Source organism: Symphalangus syndactylus, chromosome 5 (genome assembly GCF_028878055.3).
Source record: "Symphalangus syndactylus isolate Jambi chromosome 5, NHGRI_mSymSyn1-v2.1_pri, whole genome shotgun sequence".
In the NCBI taxonomy this organism is placed as follows: domain Eukaryota; kingdom Metazoa; phylum Chordata; class Mammalia; order Primates; family Hylobatidae; genus Symphalangus; species Symphalangus syndactylus.
Window position 1 is genome coordinate 151524368 of NC_072427.2, and position 15312 is coordinate 151539679.

The 15312-nt window shown below is 47.1% G+C and overlaps 1 protein-coding gene and 1 long non-coding RNA gene across 3 annotated transcripts in view; one reads left to right on the top strand and one right to left on the bottom strand.

Moving 5' to 3' along the window:
- PRMT8 (protein arginine methyltransferase 8) overlaps nt 1–7800 on the bottom strand; it is a 202916-nt gene extending 195116 nt beyond the window's left edge. Inside the window, exon 1 of one of the 2 annotated variants that reach the window (XM_063639950.1) lies at nt 7508–7800. The gene's annotated coding sequence lies outside the window, so the exon portion shown is untranslated. The remainder of the gene's footprint in view (nt 1–7507) is intronic. The other variant, XM_063639947.1, reaches the window with a different exon arrangement.
- Nucleotides 7801–8272: 472 nt separating this feature from the next.
- On the top strand, nt 8273–9991 carry LOC134736691 (uncharacterized). The gene is made up of 3 exons (XR_010120942.1): nt 8273–8382; nt 8941–9110; nt 9774–9991. It is a non-coding gene; the product is annotated as an uncharacterized lncRNA (long non-coding RNA).
- Nucleotides 9992–15312: the final 5321 nt, after the last annotated feature.

The following is a 15312-nucleotide window of genomic DNA, read 5'->3' on the forward strand; positions in this document are numbered from 1 at the left end:
CGATAGACTGGATTAAGAAAATGTGGCACATCTACACCATGGAATACTATGCAGCCATAAAAAATGATGAGTTCATGTCCTTTGTAGGGACATGGATGAAACTGGAAACCATCATTCTCAGTAAACTATCGCAAGGACAAAAAACCAAACACTGCATGTTCTCACTCCTAGGTGGGAACTGAACAATGAGAACACATGGACACAGGAAGGGGAACATCACACTCCGGGGACTGTTGTGGGGTGGGGGAAGGGGGGAGGGACAGCATTAGGAGATATACCTAATGCTAAATGACGAGTTAATGGGTGCAGCACACCAACATGGCACATTGATACATATGTAACAAACCTGCACATTGTGCACATGTACCCTAAAACTTAAAGTATAATAATAATAATAATAAAGAAAAAGAGGTATATACAGTAATATAATTTATACAAAAAATAATTTCTGCTCCATGATTAAGTTATTCTTGGAGATGTCACATCAATAAGAACAAGTCACTTAGCTCCACCCAGAGAGTCCAAGGAGGCCAAGTTATCACCTAAAAGAGGTGGTAACTAAAGCAAATTTTGACGATTGAGTAGGAGTTCACCAAGTAGCCAGGGTGGGAAAGGGCACTATGTCAAGCAACAGGAACCAACTGGGCAGATGTGTGGAAGAAAGGACAAGTTTTGTGTACTGCACTGCAAGCCCTGATACGGACTGGAGAGGAAACCATCAGTAACGGAGTGTCACGAGGTGAGGTGAAGCCAGCTCACAAAAGAATCTTAGCGATGTGGCTCTGGTTATATTCCTTCCCCCAAATTCAAACCACCACCACCAAAAACAACACTGAAGAAAGGGTAAGAATTTTCCTAAGATACACATAATGGAGCCCTCTTAGGGCTCAACAAAATGCCACAAGCCTTAATCTTTTAGCTTGGGTGGAAAATGCATTACACTAGCTAAGTATTTGGCAGAAATACCAAGGACCAAGTTCTGCTAAGTAGAAGCCTATATTCAGGATCAGCTACCTAGTTTGTGTGACCCAGTACAAAATGGAAACGTGGGCCTCTTACTCAAAAGCAATTAAAAATTTCAAGATAGCAACAGCAGAGCATTAAATGAGGGCTGGGCCCATCTGAGTGCGGGACCTTGTGTGACTGCACTGGTTGCACACACAAACCTAGCCTTGTCTATAGTTGAGGGCAACCAAGAGGCCTTATTAGAACATTTTATTGGACTTCAATTGATTTATTTGGATAAAAAAGGAAGACAAAGAGAGAGATTGAGAGGCCAACTCAAGGCAGTTAAAAAATCCTTTTTTAAGCTGATCTTCCAATGTGTTGTCCTCAACCTTTCCCTGATAACAAGAGGGAGCTGCTGTATAGCAGCCCTCCACAACTGTCCAATTTGTTTCAGTTCCTATGTCATTGAAAAATGCATGCATATTTTGCATGCATTCTTCTTAATAATCCATCCGTGTTTATTTTGGTATGAAAAGTATCATTAGTAAGGAGACTGGTTATGAGATAAATATACAAAAATTTACATTTCATGACAGATCAAGGGGTCAGATAGCATACTAGCTTTCATACCCCCACCTACTGAAAGTCCCATGAAATAATAGAAATTAATTGTTGAAAAAGAAAGAGTTATATTGTTGCTGGAAATTAAGGAAGGATTCTACCTGTGGACTAGAAATATTAAGGATGATTTTGTTTTTTAGAAATAGGTTTGGATTGATTAAAAAAAAAACACACACACACAGAAGTAAAAAACAAGAAACCTGCAAGCCAAAATAAGTAGGATGAACTACACAAGCAAGAATAGCTCTAGAGCACCCTAAGTAACGAGTGATAAAATCCATGTGGAAGAAAGAGCCTGGGACGTCAGTGTTATCAGGTGAATAGTTCAGAACCACTGGGCCAGTCAGGTCTGTCCCCTCCTAGACCTCCATAAACACAGAGCAATTTGTAGATAGCCTCCCAGGCTAAAGCTGTTGTCACTGCTCTCTGAAAGGGGAGCTCTGACTCAACAAATCCTGTGAGGTGGGGCCAACAGGCAGAGTAGGGCCTCAGGTGACTTGGGCTCCCAAGAAGGATGTAGTCCCCGTCATCAGGGTCACGCTACACACAGACCCCACCTGTACAGGCACTTCCCCACAATCACTGGGAAGGGCAACAGTAACTGGTACAGGCAACAGGGATTTCCATTTGAGTCCTGGAAAAGCACTGTAGTTAGGTATCACAGCCTCTGCAATAGCTAGTTTTTAAACATTTTTGAGATCTCCCTATGGTCAGGTAATTGATGAATTTATAAGTGTTGCATTATTAAAAAGAGTATAAAATCTCTGATAAGTCAAAATGTTTCTTTTATATAATTATTAGTCCGTATTTTTATTTGTATTAATTTAAATCCTCTTCAGTGCTGTCCAATAAAAATATAACGAGAACCACGTGTTATTTAAAATTTTCTGGTATCCACCTTAAAATAAGTAAAAAGAAACTGGTAAGATTAATTTTACTAGATTTAACTCATCTAAAATAAGATATTTTCAACATGTAATCTATATTTTAAAATATTAATGAGCTATTTTACTGTATTTTTTCATACCAAGCCTTTGAAATCCAATGTATGTTTAACACTTAGAGCACATTTCAGTTTGGACTAGCCATCTCTGAATGGTCAATAACCTAGTGACCATTGGCCGTACTACGTGGCTAGTGGCTACTACATTCAACCGTGCACCTGTAAATCCTTGGTTATTTTTTGTCTACTTGTGCTATCATTTTTCTTTATACATTTTGAAGCTGTACACAAAGGTTCGTGAATGGACAAGAACAAAACAAAAAATTTCTTCTTTGACTATCAATTCTTTTTGGCTTTGAATGTATTTTATTTCATATTAATATTGGCACAACTTTTTCTTGGTGCTAGCATTTCCTGGGTTAATATATATTTTTTTCATTTCTTTATTTTGCAATTTTCCATCACTTTCTTTTTGTATGTGTCCCTTTTAAAGAACATATAACTGCATTTTGTTTTGTTACCTAGAGACTTGCTATCTTTTAATGGAAACATTAACCAAATCATATTAATTCTAAATATTGGTATATTTGGACTTGCTTTTTCATATCCTTGTACTTTTTATTTGCTGTGCTTTCTTGTTGTTTCTTTTCTTTTTTCCACTCCTTACTTTTGCTGGATTAATCAAGACTTTAGGCGTTCTGGTTCCTTTTCTTTTGGCAGTTTAACATCAGTATATCCTATTTCTATTCTTCTAATAGTTACCTTTTTTCAGCAGAAGAAAGCAAATAATTTCCAATGATATATGACTGTCAGTTGATAACTATTTTATTTTGTCCTTTTTTGTTACTGGTACCTTTAATTTTAACTAACTTTAAGTTACATATATATTTTCTACTTGTGAAAAAACTTAAACATCACAAATTTGGTCAAATTCCTCTTTGAATACATCCCCAATACAAGTCCCTTCTCAAGAGATGATGACTATATTTAAGTTTAAAATATATTTTCTGACTCTCCTCTCTCTCCTTCTCCCTCTCTCTCTCTCTATATATACACACACGTGCACACACTATGTATGCATATATGTGTGAATGTATGTATATATGCACATATACATACGTATGTGTGTGTTTGCGTCCATCCACCAAAAGAAATATTTTCTGTGGCTCCATTTCTAAGAATGTATCCTGAAGAAATAGTTGAATAAGTAGGCAAATATAGATATGAAAGAATGTTTCATAACCACATTGTAAAATATTTTAAAAATTAAAACCATCCTAAATATTCATTAATAGGGGATTGATTAAACAAATCGTGGTATATCAAAATATTACATCAAAAATGATGTAATATATTCTTAAATCCATTGACATAAAAAGACGACTAGAATATATTCTCAAACTTTAAAAATTCAAGTTACAAACACACACTGACACATGTACACATCATCAAAAGGATATTCACCAACATATAGCAAGACAGTGATTACTTCCAACAGATAAGATTCCAAATGAGTTTTTACTTTCTTCTTTAATATTTTATACTGATCAAATTTTCTAAGATGAGCATATATACATGTCTTCCTTTTGAAAATATTTGTAAAAACCTTACAAAGGTAAAAACCTTATTCCCTTCTTTCCAAAAAATCTTAAATAAAATCGATGTTCCAGGAAAACTTGTGATGTTTATCCAAAGCCTTCTCTTTCTCCCCAGCAGGTGACCTTGGATCCAGAAGACCTGTCTGCTAGTTACAGAAACAGGTTTTTGAAAACTTCCTGGAGATGAGAGAGGATTAGCAGTATGTGCTGCACGTAGCAGAAATCTCCAGCTGTAAATATTTAAGTGTCATTCCGGGTGTTATTTATATATTTGCTCAGCTGTCTGTACTTATGTTATCTGTATCCTAGATGTGTTTTTCTGTTTTGCCTTAACTAATGCTCTCCTGGGAAAGAAACAGGCTGTGAAGTTCTTCACGTAGAATGCCAAGAGAGCATGACAAGCAGTTGGACATTTGAGCAATGCTTTTGACACTCCTGATGAAGATCAATAATTATTTCAAGCACCAATTAGCGCAACTGATGTTCTTAGTGTCATTGAAAGCGTGCCTGAGAACAGCTGGAAACCTATTTCTGGTGTAACATCTTTCTCATGGGAATTACACCTGAGCTTGTGAGGTTCAATTCTACAGTCATTTCTTTACCCCAGGTATGGATGCAACAATGAGCAGGCTCAGTCGTCAAGTTCTTAGTTAAACGCAGATCGAATTGAAGCTAATTCTAGCTGATCAATATTTAATCTCTGGTCATTCCTCACTCCTGCTAGAAGAGAGAAAGGTGCTCACAAGAGGCTTTTTAGCTCTTTTTTTCACATGGATGAAGAAACCAAGGCCAGTTTCCACTCTCCAAGACTGTAAAAAGAATCTTAGGAGGAGTTTCTCCCATTTTGTATTGTAATTTATTGTATTTTACTTTATTTTATTTTCTTATTTTATTTTATTTTATGTATATATTTGGTTTTGGTAAAGACAAGGTCTCCCTGTGTTTCCCCGCCTGGTGTCGAACTCCTGGGCTCAAGCGATTCTCCCAGGCACATGGCTCATGGGTAATCCCAGCACTTTCTCCCCATTTTAAAGATGGGGAAGCAGGCCGAGTCAGACAAGCTGCCTCTGATCTGTATGCTGAGGGCATTGTTTCCTGTCTCCAAGAATGGAGCTGTTTTTCCCAGGAGTGGCTCTGTCAAGAGTCTATACACAGAGTACTTACTAAGGCCACGTCATACTTATTAAGGCCACATCAGGACAGCAGCTTAACCAAGCAGCGATGTCAGGGAGGCAGGAGTAGAGGTTGTCAAGGGAAATTTTGTTATCTTGCAACTCTTCTAGGTAGTGGCCAGAAATTTTGAAAGACAGGCTTATGCCCAGGGGATGGAGAAATCCAAGTTTTACAGCTCCTGACCTTGAGGGTTTATGTACAACCTGAACACTAAGCTAATGTGCCATGGATCCTGGGGATGCCAACAATAACAGGTCAGGCTCCTCCATGCCATGCACGTGTGTGTGTGTGTGTGTGTGTGTGTGTGTGGTGCGTGTGTGGTAACCATCCTCAAGACAAAGCCACAATTACCATGGTATTTTCTGTGACTCCACTTCTAGGGATGGTTATAGATACTGCTGCTGCATGGTAAGGCTACCAGGCCCTGTGCTGGCATGCGGGAGGTCTCACAAGATCTATCCTGAACCTCCAAGTAGCAAGAGATGTAGGCCATTTCAGATAAAGGCAAGGATGCCTAAGTATTATTATTTTTACATTTCTAAAGGAGTCTCTAGAACTTTCCTCACTCCTGCATCCCATGACAGATCTCTCCCATCAGATACAAAGGCAGGCAAATGGTACCAGACTGTGGACCGAATGCAGAAGCTGCTGGCACCCAGCTAGGGACAGCAGATGAGCTACAGGCCTGGCTGAGAGGCACCCGTCTCCAAATCCGGGATTTCCCTGGTCCCTCCTATTTTTCCAAATAAGGAACTACTCTCCCAGTATGCAGATGCAGAAAATGAGGCCTAGATATAGCAGCTGCATCCACCTGTTTGTGACGCAGCCAGTGCTCAGAGCTCAAGGGAAACTACTAAGATGAGAGTTTGTGCAAGCAAGAGTTGCCCTGTGCATTATCACAGCGCACTCTCAGTTCACTCTTTGGGGCACCCAACCTGACAAACCTTGTTCCTCTTATGAACATAGAACAAAAATCAAAACGGGATACTTCCAACTCATATCTCATCTCCTTCATACCATTTCCAGTCCAAGCTAAAGCCCCATTTCCCTATTCATAGACGGACTCTCAAACTTCTCCCTCGTCTTCTTCAAGTGAGTTTCGTGAAATGAGATGGAACAGATGAGGATCTTTTTAGCAGTACAGCACTGGGGGTAGTCAAGCCCATTCCTTCACAGAAAATCAGGACAAAATAAAGGCCAAAATCCAAAAGTCTCAGAATTCCAATTCTAGACCTGTGTGGTCCGATCTAGTAGCCACTAGCCACATGTGGGGCCACTGAACATTGGAGAGGTGCTCCATGCAACTGAAGAGTTGGGTTTTTTATTTCATTTCATTTTAATTAACCTAAAGACTGATCATTTTATTCCATTATTAGAAAGCATAAGTATATATGGAGCAATTTAGGTTTGTAAATCCACTTCTTCAACCGTCAATGTTATGAAATCTAAGTACAGATCGGGTATTTCCAATGAAAATTTAGTGTCTGAACTTAGATGTGCAATATATGTAAAATACACACCAGAGTTGGAAGACTTAGTAGGAAAAAATGGACGTCTCATTATTAATTTTTTATATTGACATGTCAATTTTAATGATATATTTTATTTAACACATATCTAAAATATATTGTGTTAAATAAAATACATCATTGAAATTACTTTCACCTATTTCTCTTTTTTTATATGTGTAAACATGATTCCTGGGGAATTGTTAATTGCATATTCTATTTCTGTTGGTTCACTACTCCAGACGTTTAACATTCCCAGGGATGGTGCTGCAGAGGGAATATCCTGGTCCACAGCTTCATTCATCCCTCACCTTCTCATGTTGCTAAAAGGTCCCTCTAGACCATTTTCCAACTTTCTCTTTCTTCAGTACTGTTTTAATATTACCAACTTCAGGGAATATCAGCTTCCCTTCACCTTTATCTCACTGACAGCATTCCTCTCCTCTGCCTCCAGGCTTTTGAAGACCCATCTTCTACTACGAAAAACCCTCATCTTCACTCCCTATTCCCAATGTTTTCCTTTAACACCACCTTCTCCGGCTTTTTCTGACAATTCCTATCTCTTGAAACAGCTTCCTTGGAGGTGGAGGGGAGAGGCGTCAAATCACACGCCTGCTCCTTCCTGCCTGTCTCCCACCATCACCCCTTCTTGCTCCTGCTGAGTGGTTTCCACCTCTGTTCTTCCCTCCATCCCACCTTTTCTGTGTTTCACTCACCCTTTCTTGGTGCCGCTGGATCTCAGGTTGGATTTCTAGGATACAGACTCTGCATGGAGATGGAGCTCTGCCTGGGGGTCTACTGGGGGCCTGACCAGCTCATGCTCCCCAGATCCGGCAGGCCTCCCTGAGAGGTGACAGCTTGCTGGCAGTCCTCACAGCCTTTGCTTGCTCTCGGCGCCTCCTCTGCCTGGGCTCCCACTTTGGCGGCACTTGAGGAGCCCTTCAGCCCACCACTGCACTATGGGAGCCCCTTTCTGGGCTGGCCAAGGCGGGAGCCGGCTCCCTCAGCTTGCGGGGAGGTGTGGAGGGAGAGGCACGAGCCGGAACCAGGGCTGCGCGAGCGGCGCTTGTGGGCCAGCTGGCGTTCCGGGTCAGCGGGCGTTCCGGGTCAGGGGGCGTTCCGGGTCAGCGGGCGTTCCGGGTCAGCGGGCGTTCCGGGTGGGCGTGGGCTTGGCGGGCTCCGCACTGGGAGCAGCTGGCCGGCCCTGCCGGCCCCGGGCAATGAGGGACTTAGGGTGTACTGGGTCCCCCAGCAGTGCCAGCCCACCGGCGCTGCGCTCAATTTCTCACCGGGCCTTAGCTGCCTTCCCTCGGGGCAGGGCTTGGGACCTGCAGCCCGCCATGCCTGAGCCTCCCACCCCCTCCATGGGCTCCTGTGCGGCCGGAGCCTCCCCGACAAGCGTCCACCCCCACGCCACCGCCACCCTGTAGACCTCCTGGAGTGCCTGAACAGCTTAGCAACCTGGGCATAGGTGGCTTGAGACAACCTAGCCATTCGGGCCTGCTGCCAGAGTGAACACCACAGGGATGTGTCAGGAATTGGTGGGTTCTTGGTCTCACTGACTTCAAGAATGAAGCCGCGGACCCTCGCGGTGAGTGTTACAGCTCTTAAGGCGGCACGTCTGGAGTTGTTCGTTCCTCCCAGTGGGCTCGTGGTCTCACCTTGAGAGAGTGAGGAAAACAGGATTAGGCAGAGACTGAACTTGAACTGCGTTGCTTTCCACAGAGGCCTCGTCAGATCCCTCTGGAAGCTGTGGCACTGGGGAGGCCCTTCAGAGTCCCCCAGAAGGAAAGCAAAGAAATGAACCTTTGTGTCCCTGGCTCAACCAACTGGATCCAGGATGCTGATGCCCCTCAAAGAGTGGCAATCTGGTCTACACAACCCACCACTCAAATAATTCTCTTGAAAGCCCCCAGAGATCTCCTGATTTCCAAATCCAAACCTGTTCTCTTGGGTACCTCCTTCCTGGTGTCCCTGTAGCCCAGGCCCCCACTGAACATCCCTCTTTTCCTGAGTTCTCCCACTCCGCACAGTCCCGACCCTCCCCCATGCTTTCTGTCATGGGTTCCTTCCCCTCCTTAGACTTAGATTCTGTCTTCAGTCCTGTTCTATCTTTTCTATCCTCTCCCTCCATCTCTTCTCTTGTCAGCCCAACTTCTTTCCAGATGATTCCGAAAATCGCATTTCTTGCTTCAGCCTCTCTCCTAAGAACCACAGGTCATTCCCACTGCCTTTGCTGGATGTGTGTCCCTGGAAGAAGGTGGCCTGCTTCTCAAACCTGGCTTGACCCACACGAAACTCAACCTCACATCACTCCAGGTTTCCTCCAGACTTCGGGTTTTTACCCCCTCACCTCCAGCACACTCCTCCTTCTGCACCACGCACAGCAAGCTCTGGGGACTCCTTCTCGTTCCCTGCCCCCCAGTGGCGGCCTCCCTGACCTAGCAACCTGGTATATGGATAACCTGGCTCGCTGCAGTCAAGTTGCAAAAGAACATGGTTGGATAAGCACAAGGCCACCGTTGCTCTGGGAAATAACCCATAATGCACGCCCCGCTGCTAGGACAGACCCACTTAGGGACAGCTTTGCACCTCCACTGGGTGCAGGCAGGGACAGCTGGGCCCTACCGGCTACTCTTTTTGCTGTAGATTAGGAAGAATCTTGATTCTCCCTGGGCCCAGGGAATGCAAGGCTGATGGTCCCCAGGACTCTGAGAGGGACAGGGCAGTGATGGGAGTCTTGGGGCAGAGGATGAGGGGAGGGGAGGAAGGGGGAGTGGGGAAGCTCTACGTCATCAAAACTTGTCCCTAAAGTCCCTGGGAACCCCCAGGGGCCAACCACTCCCAGGGGCCGATGTAGGCAGGGGACAGAGGGATGTGAGAGGGCAGGTAGGCTGGGGCTGGGGGCTGCGGAGGGCGGGGAGGTTTGAAAGTCGCTCCGCCGCCCCTCATCAAGTCCATCCCTTCCCGTCCTCCCCGCAGGTTTCCCCCAGACAATCGCACAGTACCCCTAACTCCACTTAATTAGCTCCTCACGCTCTGAATCACAGAAAGGCAAACTTGCTAACAAAGAGGCGGCCCGCCCGCGTGCGGGCTTCCTGGGCGCGTCCCGCTGGCCAGGTGAGTAGATCAGGCACCGCAGCGGGGCGCGGGGCGGGCTGGAGGCGCGCGGACACTCCCCCGGCCGGCAAGGAAGGGGCGGGCCGAGGCGCGGGCCATGTGCCGCTGGGCGGCCCTGCGAGCCGCCGCTCTCCGCCTCTCTAGGCTCGGCTTCCATCAGCGCGTAGCGGAGCCCCGTGTCTGGGCCGGGTAAGTGCGGGCGGCTGCGGCGGGAGAAGCGCGCCCGCGTGGGGTGGGGCGCCGGGGGAGGGGGAGGGAGGCTGGGGGGTCCCGGCAAGGCGCCTCCACCTCCGCCGCCTGCGGTCCCTGCTGGACGGTGGTGGGGCCGGAGGGCAGGGGGACGCTGGCTGCGGATAGGAGTGGGGCAGGCAGCCCGGTGAAGTCGCGGCTGGTGGGAGCACGCGTTGGTGTGTGCAGGGGCCCGCAGCAGGGTGTCCTTAACCACACGCCTGAGTCCGCCTTCTGCACTTGTGCCTTGGGAAGAGCTCTGGGCCTCAGAGGGCCGCGTGCCCTCCCGGGACATGGCTGTCCCTCTTCAAAATGTCACTTTCTTTGCCCACCTTGAATTCCAGTAGCTGCCTCTTGTGCATAAGCTTAGGCGACAGGCCCAAAGTCGGCATAGCTAGATGTGGACAGGCCGTGGCTGCCTACCCCATGCAACACAGGGTTTGCTAAATGCTCGCACCTGCTGTGTGTGGTGCACGTTGTTCTCAGTGGGTCAGGCTGCCTGTGCAGGGGAGTCTTGTGTTCCCTGGGCACGTCTGTGTATTTGTGGCAACATGATTCTGCAGGCCCTGTCACCTGTTTGTGGGCCCATCGCTGCACATGCAGCTGGCTGGCTCTTATGAAAGGAGGAGGGTGTGGAGGTTTTGGGGTGTATAGCTTTCCTAGGCGATATGGGCAGTGTTAACGTGTGCATTGGCTGGAAAGTGTGAAAGGGAGGCGGCTCAATTGGGTTCAGCTGGACAGCGTCTTCACATGGGTCTCAGCTGCTGTGCATGCAGGAATAGTGTTCCAGGGGTCTGCAGTGTGTGGCAAGTATTCTGAGGTGGGGTTGTGTGAAGAGGCAGCTTCTGGAAAAAGTCCTAAGTGCACTCTGGGGCATAGGGTGTATGCAGGCGGAGGGTGGGGTGGCAGGAGATTGAGGGTGGTATTAGGCCAGGGTGTGTTCAATTTGGGGGCAGCTGGCTTGTAGTGGAAAGCAGCAGTTGGAGTCTGGAGGCCTAGATTTGAATTGGAACTTAGTGTTTGTCACTGTGTCATTCGCTTTGTTGCCTGGAAAGGTCGTCTGGGGCTCAGTTACTTTGTGTGCAAAATGGGACTAATGATCACTGGCTTATCTCCCAAGGAGGCTGGAAGCTCCCATTAGTTAATGCCTGGAAGTGCTTTGGCAGCAGTAAGGCTCCCAGGGCCAGGGGCACTGCTGGGTCACAGGTGCAGAATTGGTGGTCTGGGGAGGGCTTGGGTGGCCTGGAGCTGTTTGGTTTGTGGATAGTAGGGGAGCCATTTGCAGGCTGCTTCCTGTCATATTCAGCACAACAGGAGTGTCTGACTCTTGCGTGTAAAATATGTATAGACCTGTGTAGTTTCTCATAGTTCTTGTATGAACGCCTTCTATAACACAGGAGGAAAACTGGCTTTGATGTCTTTAAATCGCCCTGGAGCACTTTACCTTTCCAGAGAGCCGTCCTCCAGATGAACCAGTGGGCTTATGCCCACCATCTTGCTTTTACCTTTATGCCAAATGAAGCAGTAAGGAACACCCTCCTCTTTGCAGCCAGAGAGATAGGAGATGAAGAAGCTTTCCCAGCCACGGTCACAGATCTAGGGTGTCAACTGCAGGGCTCTGTCTTTTGTGGTATAGAGCCTTCAGATCCAGGGCCAGCCCTGGCCCCAGCTGAAGAGGGGAGGGGAGGGAAGAGTCACGCCAGATAGCACTAAACAGCAGAATGTGGTTTGGTGGTTTATCCGCCCTTGGATGCCACCTGTCACTGAGAATTTTTTTTTTTTTTTTTTTGAGATGGAGTGGGATTACAGGCGCCCGCCACCACACCTGGCTACTTTTTGTATTTTTAGTAGAGAAAGAGTTTCACCACGTTGGCCAGGCTGGTCTCTAACTCTTGACCTCAGGCGATCCACCCCTCTCAGCCTTCCAAAGTGCTGGGATTACAGGTGTGAACCATTGCGCTGGGCCCACTGAGACTTCTTTGTATGTGGTAGCTGCTTAGTAATGTCTGTGAAGGCGAAGAGCCCTGGGTGGAGGATGCTGGAAACCCAAGTCAGGTCCCAGCTGTGCCCCTGCCCGCCATGTCCTGGGGAAGGTTGCTTTGCCTCACTGGGTCTGCTTCCTCATTGGTCCAAAACAGGGCTTCTTTCCAGATTGTCATTCTGATCTCAGCTTGTGTTTCACTTCCTCAGAGAGGCCTGTCCTTATCCCCATCTAAAGTGGCCACCTCCTTGTCATGGTCACATCACTTCCGTGATCTGTTTCCTCTGTAGCACGGGCCACCCTTTCCAAACTTCGCTTTGCCACGTCCTACTACAGTGTGAGCCTAATGAAAGCAGAGACTGCGTTTGTCCTGTTACCTGCTGGCTCACCAGCACCTAGACACAGGTGCTCAAGAAATAAGGTTGTGTGAATGAGTGAGTGAAGAGGTTAACAAGGGGCTAGGGGTGATGCATGCCTGTTTTTCAAACTGTGCTCCTAGGAGCTTTGGATGGGGAGAGCAAGCCCCATGGCCCTGGATCCCTAACACCAGCAGCTTGGGGTTCATCTAAGTTACGTGCCGGCTTCCAGGTAGAATTTCCTTTGAAGAAAGTGTTCTCCCATTAAAATAAAACTAGAAAGCCATTGCACCAGAAGACTTCAAGGGGTCTTTTCGTCTTTTCAGCTCCAAGTTGAAACAGTTGTACTGCACCTGGAAGTAATGCCCACTTGGCCTTCTGTGAGGGTCACAGGCAGGATTCACACACACAGAGTGGTTGTTCTGTGGCTCATTTCTGTTTGGCCATGGAATTTACCCACAGCTATTTTTATGCAACTGATTTAATTTCCTGAATTTTTGGTTGGAGTTAATATGAAAATGATTTTGCATACAATACAGTAGCAAGGGCTATGTGGGAACTCTGATCCATGGGAGAGACAGGCCCTGGACAGGGAAAAAACACAAAACATCTGCAAGGTAGAGAAACCACACATGGATATTTGATAGCTCCTTATTTAAGGTGACTGTGTTTGTCATCGTCTTCTGTTGGGTGTGTTCCCAGGCAGCCTACTCAGAAGTGCCTCATCCCCAGGAGATGCCCACTCAGCATTGTCTTGCTTGAGTAGTTGGCAGTGCAGGGGAGCTCTGCTCTCTGGGCGAGTGCTGAGCCTACAGGACAGCCATGTGGTGCACCAGCCTTGGCCTGTATTTACAGCAGCCATGCATCCTAGGGTTTCCAAACTCGTCTCCATGTAAAACATTGTCTCGTGCTATTTTTTTCTATAAATACACTTAGAAATGGTAGGGCAACTGCTGTGTCCAACACTGTGCCCAGGTTTGGGGCATAGAACCTAGGTTACCTCTCCCTTTTCTTTTCTTTTCTTTTTTTTTTTTTTTTTTGACAGAGTCTCACTCTGTCGCCCAGGCTGGAGTGCAGTGACATGATCTCAGCTCACTGCAAGCTCCACCTCCCAGGTTCACGCCATTCTCCTGCCTCAGCCTCCCGAGTAGCTGGGACTACAGGTGCCTGCCACCAGGCCCGGCTAATTTTTTTGTATTTTTTTGGTAGAGACGGGGTTTCACCATGTTAGCCAGGATGGTCTCGATCTCCTGACCTCGTGATCCGCCCGTCTCGGCCTCCCAGAGTGCTGGGATTACAGGCGTGAGCCACCGCACCTGGCCATTACCTCTCCCTTTTCTAAGCCCCATGCGAGGAGCGTTAATGGCCATGCCCACGACAGAGAAGGGGGCATCATTGTTTTGTCTGCTTGGTTTAGGAGAGCTGTTAAGGGAGATTGTGGAGATAAATGGAGAGAAGATAGGGAGTAAAGAACTGGGCCCTCTGTTCACTCCTTTTGACGCTCCCTTGCTTCTTGTACATGTCCCCACTTTGGCTGACTTTGGTGTGTTTCTGGGTTCACACACCACAGCGCAGTTAGAGTTGCAGAGGGGGCAACAAATATACACTGTGCACAAATATTCACCAAGTGTCTGCTATAAGCTTGAACCTCCAGGCCCTAAGAAATGCATCAGAACCCAGCCCCTGAATGCTGAGTGCTAGTTGTTGAAGAGATTAAACTCACACCCAGGAATAGGTGAGAAAACAGCCCAGTGCAGACTGAGCAGCACCCACCACGCCACACCTGGAGCTGCCAAAAAGGAAAGGTGGGCAGAGCCTGCAGGCGAAGGCAGCAGGCAGCAAGGGTGGCAGGAGAGCTCAGCTCTGGGGGTAGATGGTCCAGGCGTGGATCCTGGCTATGCCCCTTCCTCTCCGTGAGAACTTCCCTGTGTTATGTGACCTCACTAAGCTTCAGTTTCCTCATCTGTAAATGGAGAAAATGACCTGTAACTCCTAGTGAGGTGCATGGATGCCTGCCTGAGCTGAACTGAGTAGAGGGTACGGAGCACCCAAGCGTCTGATGACCACAGTGAAGTGGTTTGGAAAAGGGCCCATGGTGAGGAGGGGGCTCTCAGATGGGGACCGCTGTGGGATTGGCTGATGCTGGTCTCCTCTGTCAGTAGCCCAGAGGTCGATGTCCTCCTGCTGGTTAGGCCCCAGGCCAACCAGGCACCCCCTTTCTTCCCTTTCCAACTGTTACTTCCATGCTACTCCCCACACACAACTACGGGAAGGAAAGTGTCTGCACCCCAACAGCCTCCTCTCCCTTCCTCACCACTCATGTGCAAGCGCATGGCCCTGCTTAGAGCTGAAGTGTCCTTGTTGCGAAATGCCGAAAACTGAGATGTTACAGAGGCTCAGGAAATGTTCGGGAGAATTGCTTTGATGGTTCCCCAGTCTGTTTTGAAGCATTGAGCAGGGGCCCCCCATTGATGGTGGCATGGGATAACCCCCCAATGGCTCTCAGCCTCGTTCCAGTTTACTATTGTTAAACATGGACTTCATGGTTTGAAAGACTTTTGTCAGCCAGACCTCCATATAAATGAGAATTTGACTCTGTATCTTAAAAATATTAATGAAAGGCCATATCACTAATAGTTTGGTTTTACTATCCAGTGTCTAGCTTTCTGCTTTATATCATTTACATTTTTAAAAAATCAGTTTAGGTCATTTACTAACAGAATTCCAGTGTGTTTAAAAGGCTCAGAAAGGGGCCAGGTGCAGTGGCTCATGCCCATAACCCTAACACTTCATGAGGCTGAAGCAGGAAGACCGCTTGAGCCCAGGAGTTCAAGAT